General features: G+C 38.0%; 1 protein-coding gene and 1 non-coding gene across 2 annotated transcripts in view; one reads left to right on the top strand and one right to left on the bottom strand.

Annotated features, from left to right (window-relative positions):
• ADAMTS19 (ADAM metallopeptidase with thrombospondin type 1 motif 19) overlaps positions 1-25716 on the top strand; it is a 256769-nt gene that overhangs the window by 15834 nt on the left and 215219 nt on the right. The window lies entirely within an intron of this gene.
• LOC123390881 lies at positions 5759-5865 on the bottom strand. The gene has a single exon (XR_006605469.1). It is a non-coding gene; the product is annotated as a U6 spliceosomal RNA (small nuclear RNA).

Genomic DNA, 25716 nt, shown 5'->3' with positions numbered 1-25716 from the left:
GAAAGAGGAGAAGCAAATCTACTGGTGCATATTTAGAATGTGTTCTAAGCTTAAGAATGTGGAAAGCCCTTATTTCTATTTGAAATGCTTTTGGAATAACATACTACAGCATCCCTGGGGACAGCCCAGCACTGCACATTAGTATGGTTTAAGAGAGCTCCAAAACATTTGCCTATAGTTAGCTCAGTTGTAGTATTTTAGTAAGTGTTCTAATAACTTGGCTGCTCTTGCTTTGGCTGTGGAAACTCCACAAGTGCACAGTGTCCAATTTTGGGGTGCTTGGTCACATGGTCTTACGTGTTCTGAACCTATTAATAACTCACCATAGACTTGTAAGAGAATACATTAGACTCGATATTGGAACTGCGTAATCAACTGTCTACTTAATCCTTCTCTCATTTCTTTCCATTACCCATTCCTCTAGAAGATATACACTCAGTTCTGTTCAGTGCTTATATTCCCTCCCATTCCTGTAATTCTGAAATGGATTCCAATAAATTAGTCTTGGAGACTTAAAAAAATACAATGTAAGTGCCAAAGAAGATAATGAAGGACCTCCATAATGCTATCAATTGTTATAATTGTGGTAATAACAGGTCTTTAAGGTACTTTATAGTTTATAAGCTGCATTGACAAAATCTTTTGATTGTGGTATGTCTACACGTTTTTAGAAAATAAGTGACCTGCTCCAACAAATACATAGGTGTGAGTAGCTTTCCATAACCTGGCAGTGGCATACAAGAGACATGCCTGCAAGAAATAGAGCTATTGGACTTTTCTATTAATTATACCTACAAGGGCAGGAAGCAGGTGACGCCTGTACCTTTTTCTTTTTCAGATCAATAAGAATTGGCAAATAGAATCCTATTTGCATCAATTTTTAAAAAGAAAGACTCTAGGCTCAGTATATAATACCTGTATTTACTGAGCACCAAGATACACCGTACACACACTCAGACTCACACTGCCATACAGCATGGCTGATTTTCATAGAAACCCACTAAGATACACACTCTTGCTTGATTTTATAGATGAGATGCTGAAGCTCATCGATATTGAGTAAATCACCCATATCAAGCAGCTGGTAATGCTAGGAGGTAAAATTCAAAGTCACACCCGTGTGTGTGTGTGTGTGTGTTCTGTGTCTATGTGTATGTGTGAGTGCGTGTGTGAGCATACGTGTGTACATGGTGAAAATCTTTTGTTACTTCAGTTTTATTTATCAGAGATGTATAACATTCACATCATTTTAATTCTTTGATCCAAGGTATAGGGTGGAAATTGACATGGAGTAGATACAAGAAAAGAATTTGACATAATAGAAGTTACTAGTTTTTTTGAGAGGCCCAGAGAGGGTTGGGGGGAGGGGTAAGGGGGAGGAAGAGAGAAAGGATCTTAAGCAGGCTCCATCTCACAACCCTGAGATCCTGACCTGAGCTGAAATCAAGAGTCAGACGCTTAACTGACTGAGCCTCTTAAGCTCCCAGAAATTACTTAATTTTAATTTTAACTATCTTTCCTTACTCCTTCTAGTTGCTGTCTTGTATTAGTATTCTCAAAAGTTTAAAGCAATAAATTAGCACACAGTAGAGGGGTTTTCTTTAAAATATGCCTGTCAGAGTCCAATACCATAAACACTTCTGAAACCAAAGAATTTATTAATGTCACTTGCCGGTTTCATTGTTAGAAAATGCTTTTGGAACATCCTGGGATCTTGGAATTAATCTTGGTTTTGTTCTTTGGAATGCATAGAATTCTTTATCTCTCTTATGACAGTCAGCCATGACTGTGACAATAGCTACAAACAGAATAATTTATGAGTCAGTTCAGTTTGGGACATTGTACCTAGTGGTTTTTAAGAGTTACCTGAGTAGTTTTTATCGTAATCCTGTGAGGAAGGTATCCTTATACCCATTTTGTTGATCAGGAAGTTGAGGAATTTGCTTGAGGTCTCCAAGGAAGTAAGCTTGGAATCAAATCCAGGTGTGCCTGGTTTGAAAGTTAATACCCTTTATGGAAGTGATTTGAAGATTGAGTTCTGCAGGACTATGAAGTTCTGAAGTGTTCTTTCAGAAGTTGCCATGTTTCAGATTTTGGAGTGAGAGAGAATGAAGGGGAGGGTTAAGAGTAGAAGGTGAACTCTAGGCTCTTCTAAACCTGAGTGTCATCATCTCTGTTGTTTTGTGTTTAATATCATGTCATTTTCATGGAATATTTGGTTTGAAAAGTTTCCAAGTAGAATAAAAAATTTTAGGGACACCTGGGTGGCTCAACCATTAAGCGCCTGCCTTTGGCTCAGGTCACGGGTCCTGGGATTGAGCCTTGCATTGGGCTCCCTGCTCCGTCGAGAGCCTGTTTCTCCCTCTTACACTCCCCTTGTTTGTGTTCCCTCTCTCACTGTCTCTCTATCAAATAAGTGAATAAAATTAAAAAAAAAGAAAGAAAGAAAAGAAAGAAAGGACATGGTCCTGACTGAATGTGAGACAACAAACCTAATCTAAGTTAAAAAAAAAAAAAAAGTTTTATTGGAACTCCTAGAACTTTGACTTCGAGCCATGATGAAACAGGAGCTAGAATATCAAGCAAACTACGTGAATTAACGGTGGTTTTTTCAGGCATCAGGCAAACGGTAGCACATGGCAGTCATTTCTGAGAGAAAAGACACCCATGAAGAATCCATGCATATGTCCCAGTTTACAGCCTGAGGGAGGCTGTGGCACTGAAGGAGCAAAACTCGATCCTGGGGTTTTTACTGAATTAAAAAGACGGGGGTGGGATATGAGAGGAGCTGAGGAGGCTAGAATTTGCTGAAGAGCTAAAAACTTGGTGCGTTAAAAAATAAAAATAATCGATAAACGATTTTTAAGAAAAAAATGGCAAAAAACACAAATGCTCAATGTAAATAGAGGGAGGACATCATTACAAATGCAATAGGCATAAAGGGATAACAAGGGACTATAATTAACAACTTTGTGACAAGAAATTCAGTGACTTAGACGAAATGGACAAATAATGTCATAAAACACCCAAGCTCCCTGAAGAAAAATCAGTAAATCTGAACAGCATTCTTTCTTTCTCCTTCTCTCTCTCTTTTAAAAAATATTTATTTATTTGAGAGAGGCAGGGATGGAGGCAGGGCTTGAGCAAGGTTTGGAGGGGCAGAGGGAAAGAATCTGATGTAGACTCCCTGCCAAGCACAGAGCCTGACACGGGCTTCCATCTCAGAATCTTATGATCATGACCTGAGCTGAAATTGAGTCAAACGCTTAACTGACTGAGCCAACCAGCTGCTCTGGAACAGCATTATTTCTATTGAGAAACTGAATTTGTAGTTAAAAACTCTTTGCAGACAAAAATGGCTCACCTCATGAATTCTGTCAATTTAAGGAGCCTTCAGTCATCCAGACGCCATCAAGTTGAATTATCAACTTGCCATCAAGTTGAATTATCCCCTCACCATTTTCATTTTTCTGTACCATATACATGTAATGGAAGATACTTTTTGTTACCTTTATTGTTCCAAATTAAGAGAACTACTAGGTTTCTTAATTCCCAGAGAGCACAATGATCCAAAAAAATTTTCCATCATATTATACATAGATTTGCAAAATTTCAGTTAAGTGCTACTCTAAACACTTGTTTACATTGCAGTAGAACTTATGAGAACCAAGAACTGTTATTGACGATGTTCCTTGACATTGCTGTTAACTGTCCATTACCGTCTACACAATCCTCTCCTGCTGATCATGAGCCTCTTATTTACATTTCTGGAGATCACACCATCACCATTTGCTTTGTATCATGGCAAATTTTTATACATTACTTTTATGTTGAGATTTTTCAAATGAATTTTTTGAAATCATTAGCTTTTCAGGAAAATTCCGTTCTTAGGATTTTCTTTGGGTATATAGATAGGGTCAGAGGTAAATAATATTTCTGGTATTTTCATATACTTAACTTTGCTTATATAATATAAATGGGATTATATATTATGTGTCTTCTGTAACTTTTAAGTGAATGGCAGATCTTTATTCATTTAGAATACTACTATTTTATTAGCTATATACATTACATATATCTTCTATAAGTTTGTAGCCTCAAGATCATTTTATGCCATTTATGTAAATTTTTAAAGAATCATATAATATTCTATAATATGAGACCACAATAATTTACTTAAAATGCTAATGTAACTTCTTAGTTAAGAGCAAGCAGCTCTGCCGTCTAAATATTCTGTTACTTTCGGTAAGATATTTAATCTCCCTGATATTCTTCTTGATATTTAAAACAGGGAAAAATATTTCCTATTTCATATGGTTGTAGTTGAGATTAGAGAAATAATGCAAATAAATTACTACCAGATCAGGATTTTTCAACCTTGCCACTAATGACCTTTAGGGTAGGATAATTGTTGTGGGGGACTGTTTTGTGCATTTGTCGAATGTTTAATAGCATCTTTGGTCTCTACCCACTAGATACCCCATCAGGGCAGCCAAAAATGTGTCTAGACGTTGCCAGATTCTGCACCTCATCCCTGTAGTAGGGGATACAAATAGACCCACTGAAAATCACTGTTGGAGAGAAGAGCCTGGTATGGTACATGGTAGTAAGTCCGCTACATGAAGCTTGGCACATGCACAACACAGTTCTCGGGCATGATCTTTGCATCGACTACATTGTGGGTGCATCTTGCCTCAATTCTCCCTGGTAGTGGCCATTAATAAAGTGTCCCATGTTTCCAGGCTTTAGGTTGGTGCCATTTTTACACTACCACAAATAACACTAATTTTGCAATACCACAATCAGTTACATAGATCTTTGTACACCTATATGAGTGTAACTACCAGGGATATTCCTGAAATGTTATCTTTGAAGGGGGAGGCAACACAGGCCTTACCATACTGATTTTTTTTTTTAAGATTTTATTTATTTATTTGACAGAGGGAGACACACACAGAGAGGGAATACAATGGGAGGAGCAGGAGAGGAGAAGGCGGCTTCCTGCCAAGCATGGAGGCCGCTGTGGGCCTCCATCCCAGGATCCTGAGATCATGACCTGAGCCAAAGGCAGATGCTTAATGACTGAGCCACCCACCCAGGCACCTCATACTGAAAATTTGATACATCTGCCAAATCACCTTCCAAAAATGCTAGACCTGTCTACACTCTCATCTATTGCACCTAAGATTGCCCTTTTCTTCATATCTTTGTCCATAGTGAATACTAATGTTCCTTTTGTATTAAACCATATTTTACAAATTTTTAATGTTTCTTTCCCTAACTCACCTTTCTTCTGTGAATTACATGCACATAAGCATTGCCTATTTTTCTATTAATCTTTTAGTCATTCAAAGCTGCATCTAAATCTCTAATTATAAAACTATTCAAGTGTACAGAAAAGCACAGAGATTAAATAGAGCTAACACCCAGGTTCATGAACGTTAACATTTTAGCATTTTTTGCTTAAGATTTTTATTTTGAGATTTTCACATGGTATTGAAGCCCTTGTGGTGCTCTTCCACAACTATCTTATTTTCTTGAGTCCCCAGATGTAACCACTGTTCTCAAATTTGTATACATATTTTCCATCCATGCCTTAATAATTATATTAAATAGGTATGCATCCATAAAAATCTGTAACAGTGTTGTTTTGTATTTTAAACATTTGCACAAATGGAATCATACTGTACACATCTTTCTAGAACTTGGCTTTTAAAAATTCATATTGCATTTTTGTATTGTTTTAATTTAATTTTTTAAAAATATGGAATGCTCCATGAATTTGCTTGTTCTCCCTGTACAGGAGCCTTGCCAGTGTTCTCTGTATCATTCCAGTTTTAGTCTACATGCTGCTGAAGTGAGCACATCTCATCTATCCTTTAAACTGCAGTGTGTGTTTGTGTACAGTAGAGTTTATTTATCCATCCCCCTATTGATTGACGTTCATCCATCTCCCCCTCCCCTTTAGTTTTTCTCTCCTGGAGTTACAAGCAGTATAATGATGATCATCTTTATGTGAGTTTTGTGTGCACATGTGTGAGAGTTTCTCTTAGATAGGTACATATCAGTAATGTGTTGACTATGGACGTACCATCTTCCTTCATATTTATTACATATTATCAGATTACTATTCCTGGTGATTATAATGCTGTTTCCTCTTGCCAGCTATGTATTTTCCCATACCCATACCAACAAACTTCTGGTATTGTTAAACTGTTCTTTTTCTTCTCATCTTTACTTGCATTTTGGTAATTAGTAGAACAAAGAGAATTTTTTAAAAAAAATTTTAAGCATTTATGACAGAGAGTATGGGGGGAGTATGTGGGGAAGGGCAGAGGGAGAGAGAGAGTCCCAAGCAGAGTCCCTGCTGAGCCCAGAGCGTCTCACTGGACTTAATCCCATGACCCCAAGGTCACAATCCAAGCTGAAACCAATAGATGCTCAACTGACTGCTGTACACAGTCTGTGTATTGTAGAAAAATTTGTTTTTAAAAATAGGAAGACTGAACAGTACCACAACCCACTTGATTTAACTGGCACTTCCAGATCATATGTGTTGGGGCTATTCAGCTTTTCTCAACAAATTTTAAATAGCTGACAACATATTAATGTGTTCTCTGACAACAGTGGAATTAATGGAAATCAGCAACAAAATAATGCCTGAAAATTAATATAAATTAGTGTTTATTTAATTACAAGTACAATTATTTAATTACAATTAGTATTAATTATAAGTGAAACAATAAATATACTACCAAATGTACATACATCAAAGAAGAACTCAATAGGGAAACTTAAAAAATTTTTGAAGTGAATGAAAATGAAAGCACTATATCAAAATATATGGGATGCAGCTGAGTAATACTTCTGGGAAAATAAAACATTAGAAACTTAATGTTAGGGAATAAGATAGTTCAATGTTAAATTAGGAAAAGAAGAGAAAATTGAACCCAAAATGCACAGATGGAAGTAATATAGGTAAGAACAAAAATCATTGAAGTTAAAGCAGAAAAAGTGGAGGAAAATTAAATTTCTAGAAAGTACAATAAAATTGCTATATCTCTAGCTAGATTGAACAAAGAAAAAGAAAACACAAATTATCAATATTAAGAATAAAAGGGTGGCTCAGCGGGTTAAAGCTTCTGCCTTTGGCTGGGATCCAGCCCCGTGTCAGGCTCTCTGCTCAGCAGGGAGCCTACTTCCTCCTCCCTCTCTGCCTGCTTCTCTGCCTACTTGTGATCTCTGTCTGTCAAAAAAATAAATTTTTAAAAATCTTTAATAAAAAAAAAGAATAAAAGGATAAAAGGGAGACATCACAACAGTTTCTTCGGAATTAGAGTTATAATAAGTTAATACTGTGAACAACTTTATGTCAAGGAAGTTCATAACACTAGGTGAAAGGGACAAATCTTTGAAAGATACATATTAATAAACTGACAAAAATAATGTGGAACTCCTGTGAAGTCCTAAATATAGTACAGTTGAATTTTGTAGTTAAAATTTCTCCCACAAAGAAAATTCCAGGTCCAAATGTATTTATTAGTGAATTTTGTTAATCATCTATGGATGAAATACCAGATTCTTTAAAATCATATGAAAGGGACAGAACAGTTCCCAGTACTTTGAGTCCAGAATTATCTTGATATCAAATCAGGATATCAGGATATCAAATCCTGATATCAAAATGAGTCCAGAATTATCCTGATATCAAAAGCAGGTAAAGAGGGGCACCTGGGTGGCTCAATTACTTGGGTGTCTGACTCTTGATTTCAGCTCAGGTCATGATCTCAGGGTTATGGAGTTGAGCCACACATCGGGCTGTGTGCTGGGAGTGGAGCCTACTTAGGATTCTCTCTCTCTCTCTCTCCCTCTGCTACTCCTTCCCCCATCTCTCTCTCCCTCTAACAAACAGACAAATGAAAACCAGAAAAAGATACTGCCGGGGTGGGGGGGGGGCTATAGTCTAGTTTCACAGGACCATAGATACTAAAATACCAAATTCAGCAATAGGTTAAAAAGAGTAATATATCATGACTGGGAAGGTTTCACAAGAATACAAGGATGGCTTAACCTTAAAAATATCTATCAGTGTAATTCACTATATTGAAACAAATGAAAGAGAGAAACTATACAACAATGCCAATGAATACAGAAAAAGAGTTTGACAGAATTTAACAGTAATTTCTGATAAAAATTCTTAGCAAACTAAGACAAGATTGTACCTACCAAAACCTGTCAATGCACATCAACAAAACAAAACAAAAACACATGATTGACATAATTTTTAAGAGCAGAAGACTGTGTGTGTATTATCAGTAATAAGATGAGGATATCCATTTTAACTACTTCTATTCAATCTTGCACCAGAGGTCTTAACCAGTACCATAAAAAAAGTAAATAAACTAATTTAAAAATTAAAGATGTGTAGATAGAACAGGAGGAGGTAAAATTGTTTTTATTTGCAGACAATGTGGTTATACATGTGAAAAATCCTAAGGAATCCATAAAATAGCTACTAAAACTAAAAAGTTTGGGATGTTTGGGAAGTTTGGGGTCAGAAGATATAATGCCAATTTACAATAAATGAGTGTATATGTAATGGCCAATAGACACATGAAAAAGTTCTCAACATCACTCAGCAAATTGAAACCACAGAGAGATAGCACCTCACACCAGTCAGAATGGCTAAAATGAACAAGTTAAGGAGAGGACAGATGTAGGCAAGGATGTGGAGAAAGGGGAACTCTGCTACACTGTTGGTAGGAATGCAAGCTGGTGCAGCTATTCTGGAAAACAGTATGGAGGTTCCTCAAAAAGTTGAAAAGAGGGCTATCCTATGACCCAATAGTCTCACTACTGAGTATTTACCCTAAAGATACAAGTGTAGTGATCCGAAGGAGCACATGCACCCGAATGTTTATAGCAGCAATGTCCACAATAGCCAAACTATGGAAAGAGCCTAGATGTCTGTCGATGGACACCTGTATATATACATACATACATACATACATATGTATATATATACGTATGTGTATATATATACATATGTGTGTGTGTATATATATATATATATATATATTATAATGGAATACTATGCAGCCATCAAAACCCACAAAATCTTGCCATTTGCAAAGACATGGATGGAACTAGAGGGTATTATGCTAAGTGAAATAAGTCAATTAGAGAAAGGCAAATATCATACAATCTTTCTGATATGAGGAATTTTAGAGTCAGGGCAGGGGGTCATTGGGGGTTGGGTGGAAAAAAATAAAATGATGGGATTGGGAGGAGGACAAACTGTAAGAGACTCTTCATCTCAGGAATCAAATCTGAGGGTTGCTAGAGGGTTTGTGGGGGAGGGATAGGGTGGCTGGGTGAACGACACTGGGAAGGATATGTGCTATGATGAATGCCGTGAATTGTGTAAGACTGATGATTTACAGACCTATACCCCTGAAGCAAGTAATACATTCCATGTTAACTAAAAATAAAATAAATAAATAAGTGTATGTGTGAGAGAGAGACAGAGAGAGGAGACATCACTTCTTTTCTCCTTGCTTCTAGCATCTCCTGCTCACCTCTGTAGGTCTACACAGTATTTAGCTTACTACATGTGAAACTTGAATGAGATAGTTGTTCCAGTATAATTATTACTAATCAAACAGTAAAGTTGAGGCAGCTAAAACTTCTTTCTTAGATATCTCTACAACCTGGGTATTTATTTTAATTCCTGAAGAGTTTCAAGATTATTTTCTTCTCTTCAAAGGAATAGTTGGGCACTGTCAAGATATAGAGAAAAAATTGAGTCAGGGCTTAAAAAGTAAGATGATAATTTTCAACATATGATGTTATTTATTATATATATTATAATGCATTTCAACCATAAAGTTAAACTCTTACCATTTTAAAGTTCTATAGAAAAAGTTGCTTAAAAACTCGCTCTGTAGAGGTGCCTGGGTGGCTCAGTTGGCTAAGCGTCTGACTTGCTATCAGCTCAGGTCATGATCTCAGGGCTGTGATTTCGAGTCCCATGTCAAAGTTCTGTGCTAGGTGTGGAGCCTACTTGTGATTCTCTCTCTCCCTCTCCCTTTGCCCCTGCCCCTTTAAAAAACAAAAATAAAAAAATCTCACTCTGTAGTAAGTCAATTTGAGTATTTCTATTTTTTGGCATATATAGCCAGAAAATAGAATTATATATATGGTTTTATAATAACATAGGGCAGATCCAGTTTAGCATCTTGCATAACATCTTACTTCTGTACTAAATGGTCAGATTCCTATTCATGGATCATTTTATATATATATATATATATATATATATAGAGAGAGAGAGAGAGAGAGAGAGAGAGAAATATAATTAGCATATATATTAATAGAACTGAATTTTAAAGTTTTGTGTGTTTCTTCTTTTTGTGTATGTAAATAATAAATACATTTATTCTTTCTGTTGGCATCTGTAGTGAAATCTAAATAGCATAACATTTTCTAGATGAACTGTCTCATTTTGGAATAATATCAGTTTGTTGAAATAATTACTCTCAGTTTGCAGGAGCAGTCTGTGTTCTTACTAATTAGGAGGGTAATTCAATAAAACATGTGTCTTCAACTCTTTAAAGCAACTTATTCTTGCTTATCCTGAGTCAGTGAGAACTGTAATTCATATGTATTCTTTGGGTAGTTGTTGAATCAAACCTGAAGAGTTTCATACCCATATATGGATTTGAAGTCTACATGTTGGATAAGTTGAATAAATAATAAGTCCCAGATAAATTGCAAGACCCAAAGAAAGCACGAGGCAATGCTGTAACTCTGTATTGTGTGGGTGGTGTGATTTTTAGGCCTCTGGTTTTATTTACTTTCTGCTAGAGATCCTATTAACAGTCATAGCCCAGGAAACATAACAGGCTTTTGCATTGAATTGAAAATCTTAGTTATCTAGAGATAAAATACTTAGGGCTTTGTAAGGTAGAGTACAAGCATAGTTTGCTCTCTGTAGAGATTTATAGTTGTATAAAGTGCTTTCACATATATCATTTCATTTAATGGACAGGAAGCTGTTATCCATAAGATAGGAAAGGGTTGCTTTAATTTCACTCTTAATGTTGCCTTTGTCCTGGCTAAGCTTTACACAGACACTCACACCCATTTTTATCTGCCAAGCATCAGCCTAGCTCCTAAGGCTGAAAAGTGAACCAAATTTGGCAAGAGTGTTCTTTAAACGAATGAGTGGTGTTTAAGGAAATTAATCCAGAGTATAGAATACATTTAAAAATGTTACAAAGCCTCAGTAGTCTATGAAGATCAGACTTTAAACGTCTCAACTGGGTCTATCTAACTTTCTTTCATAGTTTTGGTTTACTATCCAGGTCAGTAGGTAGTAATTCTGACATCATTATCCTATATGGGCTAGGATGTATCGAGTGCCCATTATGAAAAGTAAAGTGTGATTTATACGCTTAATTAAATCAGTTGGTGGGTCTTCTCATCTTCAGGCTCATGGTCAGAAGAAAAAGAAAGGTAATGTGCAGAAATGAGAAAAAAACAGTGCCCCTTGAATTCTCTTTCTTGTGTTCATCTGTGTGATACGGAACGTGTTAGTCGTCTGTGAGTTGTTTGTTTTTTTAATTTAATTTTTTCCCCAGTGTTCCAGAATTCATTGTTTATGCACCACACTCAGTTCTCCAAGCAATACCTGCCCCCATTAATACCACCAGGCTCACCCCATCACCCCTCCCCCCAAACCCTCAGTTTGTTTCTCAGACTATGAGGTCTTTTTGGTAGCCACTGTGATTTCATCTCTGTAGCCTCCGGTTGGATGCTCAGTGAAGTCTCTGTGAAGAAGCCCATTTCAAAACCTACTGGCCTATGGCAGCTTCAGTTTTCAAACTGAACCACAAGGCCCTTAACCTTTCCTTTTTTAATTCAGTGATCTCAGAGCTTCCATTTTATCTTTTATGAGAATCTTTTCAGGACCATTGGCTCTTAGTTTCCTGGATGGATGCACAGCTCAGTTATAATTTCCCGAGATCGCTTGTTTTCACATTTTCTGGGAAACATATTCTGAGTTATACAGATGCTTTGATGAGTTCCACCTTTTGTGATTGGGGCTCTTTGGCTTTCTTATTTGGAAGGGTACATAGTGTTTGTTTTGAACATTGCAGTTGATGAGAATTTTTTACAGGTTAAACTTTTAATTTCTCAGGAGTTGGGATCAACACACCTTACCATTTTTTACTCTAACAATGACAGAAGTAAGAACCAAGGAGGTTATATAACTTGCTTATGCTTACATCATGTGACAAAATACTGGATTTAGTCTTTCCATGGCCATGTCCTCTGCCTTATTCTTTATGGTTAAGGTTTGTTCTGGATAGGTTGAATTGTATGAAATTGTCAGTATACGAATGTCTGACATACAATAAAAAGCAATTTCATATGCTACAGCCTATACACATACCCCAAGCACTGAAAAACTCCATTGAGGAAGAGCTCCTTCTACATGCAGCTAAAACTGAATACATATATATATTTTTAAAATTATATGAAGTTTAAAGGGAAAAAAAACCTTAGTCATTAGTAATTGCAAGTGGAATGCCTGAGGTAACAAGCTTACTTCTGGAGCTTCTTGGCTCCTTAAATTAAGAGTATGGACTCAGGAGCCCTGGTGTGGGTTTGAATCCAAGTTCCCCTATTGTAATCATCCTGTGTTACCTTAGACAATTAACTTACCCTCTCAGTGTCTGTGTCTTCACCTTTTAAGGTACAGTAAGTTACTTCAGAATTATCTGGCATCACCATAAGGGCTTAAAATGTGTTTAAGCAAAATGGAAATGAGGAATGGAAAATATTTTTGTCTGTGCTTGAAATAATCTTCTAGACTTTTAGAAATGCCTACCAGATATCTTTAATTAATTAAATGAATGAGGAATATTAAATTAGGTTGATAAGTAGTGGTAGACCCATGGGTGATTTGTACACCAATCTGTTTAAATATGTCCAAAAGAAAACCTATAAACCTAATTAGCCCTTGCATTCCAGGAAATGTCTTTTGGTTGGTTGAGCAGTTAAATGAAGATCTCTCACTAACATTCTTCCACCAAAATCCCTTTCAAATTTTTAATGCTAAAGTGGCCTCTAGGATCTGATTTCCAAAAGGACTCTGACACTTCCCCATTCAAGTACAAATAAATGACATAGTGACTTCTCATGGCCAAGTGAGCAAAGTAACTATAAAATACACACCTGCAGAGATGATGGGTTGATTTCCTTGTTTTCCTATAACCTTCACTTTCCTACACAGCCTTCAAAAATTGCAGAAGAATGTGTAGGAAGCAGAAATGAGAAGAGAATGAGCATGGGTAGCCTCCTAGGGACTGTGTTAAGTACCATATAAGGTAAGAATCAATGTGTAATATTGTATGATAGGTACACAAAGTGCTAAAATTCATGTGTTGAGTCTACCAAATAAAAAATAATTCATTTCGAGCTTATGATAGGTGGAATAAGTACTGGCCATGTGGCATTAAAGTCGTTAGGTAACGAGACAAGAAAGTCCTTAACCCTTCAAATAAATCCATGTGTTCTGCTACAGATATGTCATTTCATCCTAGATTGCTAAGAGAATTTACAGAGTACATTTTCCCCATCTTCCATTGAAATCGATAACACATTTAGCATTAATGAAAGAAGGCACTGAGTGGTAGTTATTCTAACGTTTTATTTGAATTATAAACAAATGTCTATATTTCAGAATAGTTAATTGCAAAGGATGGAGGAGGAGGTGGGTCTGACAGAGACAAGTATTCACTTGGGGTTACTGATGCATTCTTCTCTTACTTCACCCGCAGCAGCAATGGGAATAGCTGACCATGCCGTCCCTCCTTCTTGATACATGTCTCTATCACTTGCCATCCAGCCCATACTGCACCCTGACTGCTTCCTCTCTGGCTGCTTCATTGACCATTCTTCTTCTCTGTACTTCCCTAACAGGGGTGACCTAGTGCTCAGTCATGGGCTTTCTTATTTGGGGATCTTACCCGGTCTCATAGCTTAAATGTCAACTATAACGCCAGGGATTCCAAAATAGGTAATTCTAATTTAGACCTCTCTGTTGAGCTCCAAATTTGTATGTCCAGATATGTATTTGACTTTTCCACATGAGGTCTAATAGATATATCAAACCTGTTTCAAACTGAAGTCATCATTTCTTCCACTCCAACTCCAAATTCTCCTCTCCGTTTTGTCCTGCTGATGGTCATTCGGCAAGGGCCAAAGTTGTAGTGTTGTCCTGAATTCCTTTCTTTCCTTTGGAGTGCACATTTAAACATCGTGAGCTCTACCTTCTACTTGAGCCACTGATAACCTGTCTTCATGTGGCCTTTCTCCCACCTATAGTCTATACTCAGTATGGCCACTAGAGTGAATCTTTTTAGATAGGTCCAAGCATGCTCATCATAGTACTTGTAAAGACAATACATATGTAGTGGAAATTTAAAACATGAGTGCAAAACATACATCTTCAGTGTAGTAGTTGTCTCTTAGCAATAAGAGAAGGGAATTGGTTTTGGGAAGGTGTGCAGGTCCATTTCAACTGAATCAAGAGATTGTTATATTTTTTAAAAAATTATCTACAGTACATAAATGTGAACATTTCTTAAATACTGAGAATGGATTCCTAGACACTCTGTTGTCTTGTATATTTCTGACAGTTTGAAATATTTCCTAATAAAGAATGGTAAATAATTATAAATAAAAGTACTTCCTCTCTTGTTGTCCTATACCAGTCTGTACCAGGTTCTTAATGTGCTACTTTTCTTATAATCTATTACTTCAACTCATCTTAAGTTCTAGACATTTTTTAATTGAACATTCACTTCCATACCTTAAAAACAAAGAAAATAATATGTAAGAATGATGTTGATAAACTAGCAAGCATCCAAGTAAAACGAAAAGAATGAAGACAGATTTCTTATCAGGGATGGTTACAGTAACTGGCCACATACAGAGAGGACACGAGAGTATTTGTCCTGTATTTGAAATGTGGAAAGGTGCTTAGGAAGTACAGTCAGGACTCATGATTTAACGTGGTAGTGAAGAAGCCTTCTGGACCTTTTTAAGAAATATTTCTGAGCCTTACTGCTGTCCATTAGAGGCCTGGATTGCTTCAGAGCCGTGACTGCCGTCTTAATGATTGAAATGCGTAAGCAGAATATTAAATATTTACCAGAGGTGTTGATGAATGATTTCTTCTCTGGTTGGAATTTGGAACAAAGTGACCCCTAATTTCTGGTTTGGATATGTTCTTGTTTAATGATGTCTTTTTTACAACGTGATGCATGGATGTGATATTCCTGATGTGGTCTGGTGTGTGCAGAGTGCTTTGGATTTCCTGGTTTTTGCGAGATTTTTTCAGCTCCTCAGGTGTATGACCTCTTTTATTTTTATTTTTATTTTTATTTATTTTTTTTAAAGATTTTATTTATTTATTTGACAGACAGAGATCATAAGTAGGCAGAGAGGCAGGCAGAGAGAGAGAGGAGGAAGCAGGATCTCCGCTGAGCAGAGAGCCCGATGTGGGGCTCGATCCCAGGACCCTGGGATCATGACCTGGGCCGAAGGCAGAGGCTCTAACCCACTGAGCCACCCAGGTGCCCCGGTGTATGACCTCTTAAGTTAGCCTGATATTACCATAGCTTTTTGAGCCCATGTACTCATTGTTGGGACAAAAGAGAGAGTAGAGAAAGGTGGGGAAAAAGGAAGCTCAATTGTGTTCTTTCAATACTACCTAGTCACAGATTAGTATTCGGGGATCGTGAAGTTAAGAAACAGGCCATGTAAGGAAGAACTTTGTTGGCACAAGATTTATTTTTCCCTCTAAGTTGGTAAAACACCAATATAATTTCTTGGAAATTACCTAATGCCATTCAAAATGGGAATAAGGGGAGAATATTTGAATTATTCAAGGGTCCTAAATGGAAAAGTAATAACACTTTCTGCACATGTGCATGCAAAATGAGAAAGAAGACTTAAAATCGACAATAAGGAAACTCCTTATTTACAGATCTTCCTTGATTGATGATGGGTTTGCCTCCCTATAAACCCATCACAAATTGAAAACACTGCAAGTTAAAAATGCATTCACTTCACCTAACCTACAGAACACCATCCCTCAGCCTAGCCTACCTTGAATGTGTTCAGAACACTTACCTTAGCCTACAGTTGGGCAAAATCATCCAGCACAAAATAATATAGTATTGTCTATTTTATGTTATTTATTGAATACTATAGTGAAAGTGAGAAACAGAATGGTTCCGTGGGTAGGAGGCGAGTCAGTTGTAGGAGGAGAGTCAGTTGCTTACCTGCTGCCCAGACTCACGAAAGAGGATTCTATGCATGTCACCAGCCCAGGAAAAGATCCAAAGTTAGGATTCTTTTATTAAAGATTTTATTTATTTATTTGAGACAGACACGAGTGAGAGAGAGAGCCCATTGGGCTTAGGGGCAGAGGGAGAAAGAGAAACAGGCTCTCCACTGAGCGTGAAGCTGATAGAAGACTTGATCTCAGGACGCTGAGATGATGACCTGAGCCAAAGGCAGACGCTTAATCAACTGAGCCACCCAGGCACCCCCAGATCCAGATTCTGAAGTATGGTTTCTACTGAACACGCATGTCTTTTTACCATCGCCAGGTTGTGTTCTTATAAGTCAACCCCGTTGTAATTGGGGGACTGTCTGTATTAGCAAAGATGCTTAAGACTGGCTGTTTTAACACATTTAGTGCCCTGCTATATTTGCTGCATCTGGGCACATCCGCTGACCTGCAGTATGCCCTCAGTAAATAATGTCGAGTAAATTAGTTATTTTGACCTTTAGTTATTTGACCTTTAGTTGAATCTGGAAAAGAAGTTGCAGTACATTTTCCATGTCTCCGAGTACCAGTGCTATGGCCCTTGATGAGTTTGCTCCACTGATCTTGTTTCCATGGTGAAGTGAGTTCGCATAGACTCCCTAGGGGTATGTAGGAGGTTGGCAATGGCTCTGTTAATTGTGAGGTCACCAGTAAGACCTGGCAGTGAGGAGTACATCCCCACATCACAGCTGTGCAGCTTCCTCAGTGGTCTCATTCATTTCCCCTGGAAGCACATAACTGGGCTGGAATTCCATGAGATAAGTGCTGTAGGGGCTCATCACCATGGTGAGTGGCTCTGCAGAGTCACCGAGTGACTAACCCTTTAAGGACGAGGTGTACAGCAGAACAGGCACCCACCCGCTCACCAAGTGCTGGGGCGAGCAGCGAGCTGGAAGCCAACTGTTAAAAAAGCACATCGGGCAAGCAGGGTTAGTTAAGAAACTGAAATTCTCCTTGTGACTCAAGAAAATGGAACACGTAAAATTCTCGGACTGGCCGCAAAACAAAAGTCACGTTTTGTTAGGACTTTGGAGAACCCTGGTTGATGTAGGCAGCAGAGGGTTTTTCGGTTTGGTTTTTGCTGTTGAATTCAACAGAAGCATGAGCCCGTGTATTTGATCATCTTGTCTAGGACTAGTGAATTTTTAACCCAAGCAGTGTGGGTTGGAGTGAACTGGTCGGAGTGAACTGAATGAGAGCTTATTCCTGCCTTTTGTTTTTTTTAAGCCACTTCTAGAAAGGGTTAATTCTTGTTTTAAAAAAATCAACTAGATCCTACTTTTCCTTTAACTTCACTGGCCCTTCCTTTGCTGATTCCTTCTCTGTTTCTCAATGTTAGGGTCCTCTGGGTTTGGTTGTAGCCTCTCTTTTGCTCTTTCTCTACACTCCCTTTCTGGATAACATCAGTCTTCCCTGCGGATTGAAAGATTATCTTTTTGTTGGCGGCTCCCAGACATATGTCTCCAGCTCAAAACTGCACTAAGCTCCATATTCCAACTGTCCACTTGATTTCTCCACTTAGAAATTTCACAGATATATCAAACCTAATAAGGTCCTTTGATTTACATCTCAGTCGCAGACTTTATCTCCCCTGCTGGTGTACTTAAGCTAGAAACCCTGAAGTCATCCTGAATTCTCTGCGCTACTGTCACTCCATGTCCCAGCATGTAAACCATTAACAAATTGGAGTGGTCACCCTCTGTATGAGTATCTAAAATCAATCTCAAATGTGTTTCCTTTTCTCCACATCCTTAGCTCAGCCACTGTGTGTTCCCCCTTTGGTCCCCCTGAGTCACCATAGACTTGCTCTTTAATCGTTCTAGCTCACTTCAGACTGGTCCCCCTGATTCTCCTCTCTGTACTCTGTTTTCCAAAAACAGAACAAGAGTTACTTTCTTCGAAATTTCTTTCAGATTATGCCATCCATTATTGGTTGCTTCCGGTTACATTTCCAATAAAATCTCAATGTCTTCTCGTGATCTTCAGAGCTCTCCATGAATCGTGGCCTGCCAATGCTTCTGTTCTGTTTTGGCTACTCTTCTTATTTGTCTGTGACTCCTGCCACTGCCTCAGTCTCCGTGTCGATCCTTTCATGCTGTCCTCGCTCATCGATAGGTCTTCCTCACTGTAGACTTTAAACCAGTGCCACTATTATTAATTGCTTTAATTACAGCAGTGCCCTCTCCCAACAAGTCTTATCCCTCCATTTCAACCTCTATTTTAAACTATAGTATAATCTAAGTCACATTTATACACTGTTTGTAAAGTTAATACTTATAAAATTGGGGTGGAAAAAATAAACTATCTTGCTCTCTCCTTTTTGTGCTTGATTTCTGCCTTCTGGGAGCAAGCACATTTCTTTTAGTACTTCCCTTGCCTCTGTCTTGCGAAGGAATACTATTACATTATTTATCCTTTGGTTTTCATTTTTAAAATAAAATTTACTGTGGCATAACTATATATAGAACACAGACTTATGTTGTAATAAATAATAATTAAAAGGTATATATTTTTGTAAACAAAGTCAATCTGTTGAGTTCCTCCCAACTCAACTCTGTTGAGTTCCTCCAGGGCCATAGTCTTGATATACAGCATCTTCTGCCAAATATACCAATCTTCTCTTGCCTGTAGGCTTTTTGATATGGCTGGCTCCTTCTTCGGATCTTGCCTCCGATGCTTACTCCTTAGAGAGGTCTTAGTGGGCCACCTCATCTCAATCTCCATTCTATTTCTCTCAGATCTTTGTTTGTTTCTTCAATGATACTTTTCACAATTTCTAATTCCTTAAATATATTTGTCTGGATACCTGATTTTTCTGTCTTTCTCCCTAATATATAAGGACCGTGAAGATAGGAATTAAAATCTCTTTTCATTTTTGAAGCATTAGTGCCTGCGTGCTGACATGTAGCAGGTTTTCAATAGGTACATTTGTAACATGTAATCATCAGGAAGATATAGTAGGACACAATAACTTTGGCTAGACTGGTTGATAAACTTAGAAGTAGATTCAAAACTGAATTTTCTGCCTATTTTTCAACTCATGTTTTTGCACATTTAAAGACTCCATAAAAATCTGAGGGATGGGGCACCTGGGTGGCTCAGTCATGTAGGCATCCAACTTTTGATTTTGGCTCAGGTCATAATATCAGGGTCATGAGATCAAGCCCCATGTCCAATTCCACGCTCAGTGAGGAGTCTGCTTGGGATTTTCAACATAGTTACAGCTTCTCTTTATAATTATACTTGTGATGTTGCTTATCTTTAATGGAGTTAAAAAGGAACATTTTGAAATTGTTTTAAAATGCATCTCTCTGTCAAATGCTGGTGAAAAGTTAGAGGAGGCCAATGGTTTTCAAAAAAGAATGGGAGAGAAAGCATATTTTTTTCATTGGTAAGAGTGACATGTATTCCTGAGTAATTATTATGGAGATAAAATAAGACTGTTGAAAGAACATAGCACAGAAGGTCATCATGAAGCATCCCTTGTAAAATCTCTAGCCAGTGTCCAAGAAAAGATAAATAGTCTAAAAACCACAGGAGGATTTCATCAGGGTTTATTTTTGAATATGTATCATATAAATGATACTGTCATGGAATGCCCCTGAGTTCCTTTCCAGTCATCATTTTCCCAGGAATCTCTACACTCCAGGCATTCTAACCTTGCTTTTCCTTACACATGCTAAGCTGGTCCCCTCTCAGGGTCTTTGTTTCTCCTTCTGCCTAGAATGTTTTCCCTCCTACTTGCTCTGGCCAACTCTCAGATCTCTGCTCAGATGTTACTTCACCCAAAAGACCTTCCCCGCATCACTCTCTAATCCTTGAACTACTTGGCACCTGAATTCATACTGTACACGTAGAACTTTTCACTGAGTAAACAGGACTCAAAGGATGCTGTCATGAAACTGGGGGTTTATTCCCACTGGGTTTCTTTCTGGTGTTGTTCACACTTAGGTTGTGAGAAGTCACTTGGTAAATTTAGTCACAAAAAATCTCTGGTAGTTAAAATATTTATCCTCTAATCATCAAACCCTCCAAATTTCCATAGAGTTAGTCTCTCTGCCACATGCCTTCCGCATTCAGGCTTGCTTAGAGCTACTTACTTGCAGTGAAGAAGGGGGAAGGAAGTCAGAGTCCTTGCTGTTTCCCCACCCAGGGCTTCCATTTCTCCTGCTCAGTGCCCTGAGCTTCCTCTGGCTCCTCGAGGGCAGAATCTGTAAGGGAAGCAGGAAGGAGGAGTATGTTTGGGTGACTAGTGATGTCATGGCTTGGTGACAGAGTCATGGCATGGTAATTGTGTGATGGGATAGTGGTATTAAGCATTATATTTGATAGTTGCTTAAAATGGTGACTCTGTATCTCATGGGCCACACTTATGAGTTCTTGGGAGGCTGTCCTCTTCAGATATACCCCTCAGTCTCTTGGGGTTTCACAGTTGTCTTTTGAAGAGGGCTGGTTTGTCTTCTCTAGTTGATCACTTTAAGTGCCTGCCTTGTCCCTTAGGTATATGAGGGGATACGTCCAGGCTATATTTGAAACTCTATGTGTGTGTGTGTGTGTGTGTGTGTGTGTGTGTGTGTGTGTGTGTGTGAAATAGAACACAGTCATAAATGAATGTCTAAACCATCAAGGTAAAGCTTATTAACAGTGATAGAGCAATTTTATGTGTAGCTTTGACTCAGTCAAATAAATAGCAAATTGTATCCCTTCCTGGAGTGTGGGTAAATTGGTGACAGGTCTTGCCAGCCTGGGCCATCACTGCTGTCCCTGACCTCTGACTGTACAAGGTCAATCCTCATTTATTGAACAGATGATCAAATGAAAGAATAGCTAATAAATTATGATATGTTTAGAGGGTACACATTTATTCAGCAATTAAAAACCAGACTTATAAAAATTATTTAATACCATTAAGAAACAAAGTAGCATTGAAGCTATTCTTAAATGGAAAAGTAAAGTAGAATATAAAACTTGAACAAATGTGTGCATGTGGGGGCGCCTGGGTGGCTCAGTGGGTTAAACCTCTGCCTTCGGCTCAGGTCATGATCTCAGGGTTCTGGGATTGAGCCCCACATCGGCCTCTCTGCTCAGCAGGGAGCTTGATTCCTGCTCTCTCTCTGCCTACTTGTGATCTCTCTCTGTCAAATAAATAAAATCGTTTAAAAAAAATGTGTGCGTGTGTAGAGACACACATGCACACACACACAGGTACATACCCACATATCTACTTGTGTGTCTTTGTGCATGTTAATAGACTAGTAATAAATATACCCATACCTGTGTAATCATCCTATATGATACAGGATTTGGGATCATGATTTGCTTTTTTAAAATTATATCTTTTAAGTGTCCTGCTATTAAACGTTCTGGTTTTATGATCTGGAGACATTTTAAGGAAGAAAATAGAAAAGAGAATTGTAAAACAAAGGAAGAAGGAAAGAAAAACTCAGTACTTGAAATGTTCTCCCAAATCAGTCTTGGGTGAGTGACTGGGTTCATAGCTCTGAGGCGGGTCTGGGGTGAAACCCTCAGCCCTCTCAGAAACCCGTTTTGCCTTCGGCAGCTAATGTGTCTCATCATATAAAACAGTCAGCTCAGGATAAAGTTCAGAGACTAACACAGTATTTTTGTCTTCTGCTTTGTGAGGGATGGGACCTGGCCTTGCTGTTGATATCAAATTTTGGACATCTACCATTCGTGAGGTGTTGTGCCTGACCTCAAACCCTCAGTGCAAAATTTTTTAAAGATGAGAGTTATTTGGAATAACAGTGATATGGCCTCAGATGGCCTCACAAAGGCACTCTTTGGTTTGAATCCTGTCTTCACCACATACTGATTTGTGACCTTAGGACACAGTAAATCTTTTTGAAACTCACTTTTTTCAACTATGAAACTAGTGAAGTTAGCCTACATGGCACAAGCTTGCTGGTTGATTAAGTGAAAACATATATACACAGTGTCTGGCATTCAGGCATATTATTTTCTTACATTATTGTTTCCTTGTAAATATTTTAGAAGAAGTAAAGAGAAAAAGGCTATATTTTCTTTAGCTTAGGTAACTAGAGATTCGTTTGAGGCATGAACAGAGATACACATTCAGAGAGAGGCACTGGTGTGGGAGCAGGATTACACATCTGAAGTGAGGGGATGAGAAGTGAACAGGGAGGATCATGGATCTTCAATGGAAATAGTGGGCTGAGAGGGGGATTGGGGATTTGGGTATTGTCTCTATGCATAGAGGGTGTTATAAAACCTTTGGGAGGGATTACTGCAGACAGCAGTTGCTGACCAAAGACCTGCTTTGGAGTAAGGAACGTGACCAGTTTAAGGAAACAAACAGTTGCTAGAGAAGAGAGCAAGAGCAATGTAATATTCCTGGAGAAGAAAAGTGGTCAAGGGCCAAATGCCTCAGGGAGGAGAACAAAGGACAGGAAATGGTGGGCGGCTTTAGAACAATTTCCAGAGCTCAGTGGGGGAAAGGAAAATGCAGGTAGCACGCAAATTTAGAGTGATGTGTTAAAACCAAAAACAAATTTGGAAACTGGGAATATTAGATTCTAGCCCTGATGCTCGGATGAAGTCTCTGTGTGATTCTAGGCAAGTTATGCCACATTTCCAAGTCTCGGTTTTCTTGATTTTAAACTCTGTTGATGGCCCAGTGATTTCTAAGTTTGCTTCTACTCTCATAGGTTCAGGATACTTCCCGAAGCCCTTTGGCAAAGAAAGAAAACAGAATAATGTTAACAGTGTGGTCTCATGAAAGCTTTTTCTAAAGATGGAACTTGGGCTCACAAGGAAGGCAATGCTGGGAAAGCCGGAGTGGAGAAATTGAATAGTAATTTCCCTTCAAATGGAGTTTACTTAGAGTAGATGGAATAGATGGTCTCAAGCATTGAATGGATATGTTTTCTTTTTATCTCAAAAAGGAAGAGTATGTTAAGATAAAAGCTACATTCCTTGAGTACCTGCTGTATACTAGGCCTTATGTGTTGAAGGCAGGAAGTTGAGCTCTGTGCCCAAAGCCTCATGGTCTGATCAGGGACACACAACAACCATGACTATAGTGGACTGATTAGTGTAATAACGGGAAAGGTACAGTGTAGAAGTGAATCAGGAAGGCACTGGTTACTTTGGAGAGAGGGCCAGGTTGGCTTGTTTTTTTAAGAAATAACCAAGAATGACTTTCTGGAAAGAGAAACCAGCATGTGCAATGTACCAAGATGTGATCATACAACTAAAAGTTATTCTGAAATATGTTAAAATATGATATTTGTTCACACAATTAAAATGTGTTTGTTGGGGGCACTGGGTGGCTCAGTCGGTTAAGCCTCTGCCTTCAGCTCAGGTCATGATCTGAGGGTCCTGGGATTGAGCCCCACATCAGGCTCCCTGCTCAGTGGGGGGCCTGCTTCTATCTTTGCCTGCTGCTCTCCCTGCTTCTGAGCTCTCTGTCTCTCTGTCAAATAAATAAACAAAATCTTTAAAAATGTGTTTGTTGTGGTTATATATAAAGTTGAAGTAGTAAAAATAAAACTGAAGAGGTAGGCAAGAGTTTATCATGACCTTATACTTTATATATCTTCACAAAGGATTTAGAATTTCCCCCTGTGGGCGTAAAGGGGGAACATCAAAAGGGTCAAGTCAGGAAGAGTTCAGCATTGTAAGACAGTAGGATAGATTGGGTGTCAGAAGTGTATTTTCCTAGACTTGCTTGTATGTATTGAATACACAAATGCATGAAAAATCACTGCTATTTATAGTATTCTTAAAAATGATGTCTTTTGACTAAAGCATCGAACAAACCTACAGTATTATAATTTACATCAAGCCCTATATTATGGTTATACTCTGAACTATAAAATGCTTTATATACTTTATTTACTTAATGAGATGTATACTGTAACATTACTGTACAAAAAAATACTCAAATAAAGCCAAATGTACATTGCTCAGTTCATGTAGAGCATCAGCATTGTGTCTATAATATTTTCATAAGTGTCTCAAGATGCCAGATCTTTTCACAACTTCTGTAATTGCTGTGTAGAAACACAACATTTGGGCTTCTTTTAGAGCCTCACTAATTCTTTGATATACCTGTGGTCAGACATGATAGTAATCATCCTCAGAACCTCAGGACATTGACTTCCTATCAAGAATTTCATCATTCAAATAAATAAATAAATAAATAAATAAATGAATGAATGAATTTCATCATTTGATGTTTTCAATTATGTGGGTTCATTTTTTTTTTTTTGCTACCTTTTCCCATCTCTCTACTTAAAACAGTCATCTTCTTAACTCTTAGCTAGACTCCATGTCCTCTTTACGTTTGCTTATAACATCTCCTCTCATGGGAATAGCCTTGCCCTCATCATATCCAGATTCTGCTATCCCTCAAGACACTTCGGATATCCTGAAATTATGTAATAATTATAATGATCTAACACATTCCTCATGTCCTTTAGCACTTATGCTATGGAGTTTTTATGCTATGTATTTTTAAAATAGGACATTATCAAAGACTGACAATATGCAGTTTGAGCCTCAGATAAATATCTTCAGCCAACACATTGAAAGCTGACCCAGAAAACCAAGGTTCTGGAAAATAGTTTTCCAGAAAGAATCAGGGAAGAATGAAGAGAAAATCTGAGGTAACTATAGTAGTGTTTCAGTTCTGTGAGGGAATGGGCAGTGAGGTGGTGGAAGTAAAGTACCCTGTCAGTGAAGAGGGGGAACAAGAGTGGAGAGTGCCATGTTGTTTTCCAATTTTTACGTCACTTATAACAATTTTATGTATTTATTTATGAGAGAGAAAGAGAGTGCGGAAAGGACGGAGAAAGAGGGAGAGAGAGAGAGAGAGAATCTCAAGCAGACTTCCACTGAGAGTGGAGCTGGAGGTCTCAGGGCTCGATCTCACCACCCTGAGATCATGACCTGAGCCAACACTGAGAGTCCAGTGCTTAGCTGACTGAGCCACCCAGATGCCCCTAAGTCATTTTTAAGTTATGTTTGCATTAGAGTTTTAGGATCTATTTTTAAAAGACCATAATTAACTTGAATTTGAAAACATGAAATATTTATATTGGTTAATTGGAGCACTTCACCAACAGTATATCTGGCACATTTACCAAATCAAATTTTTTGTGCTTAGAATATAGTGACAGTTCCAGTGCACCTACATGAAGATCATTTTCTTTGTTGTCTTAATAAAGCACAGAGGTATCTAAATAGAGAAATAAAATGTCAGAACTAGTAAAAAAAAGAAAAGAAATGAATGGTAACATATTAATGTAATTGTACAAAATACAATT

This window comes from Mustela putorius, unplaced genomic scaffold (assembly GCF_011764305.1).
Source record: "Mustela putorius furo isolate JIRA1106 unplaced genomic scaffold, ASM1176430v1.1 tig00000145_pilon_pilon_pilon, whole genome shotgun sequence".
NCBI classification, from domain to species: domain Eukaryota; kingdom Metazoa; phylum Chordata; class Mammalia; order Carnivora; family Mustelidae; genus Mustela; species Mustela putorius.
The sequence above is the reverse complement of the archived record's forward strand: the minus strand, read 5'-3'. Positions and strand labels throughout refer to the sequence as shown.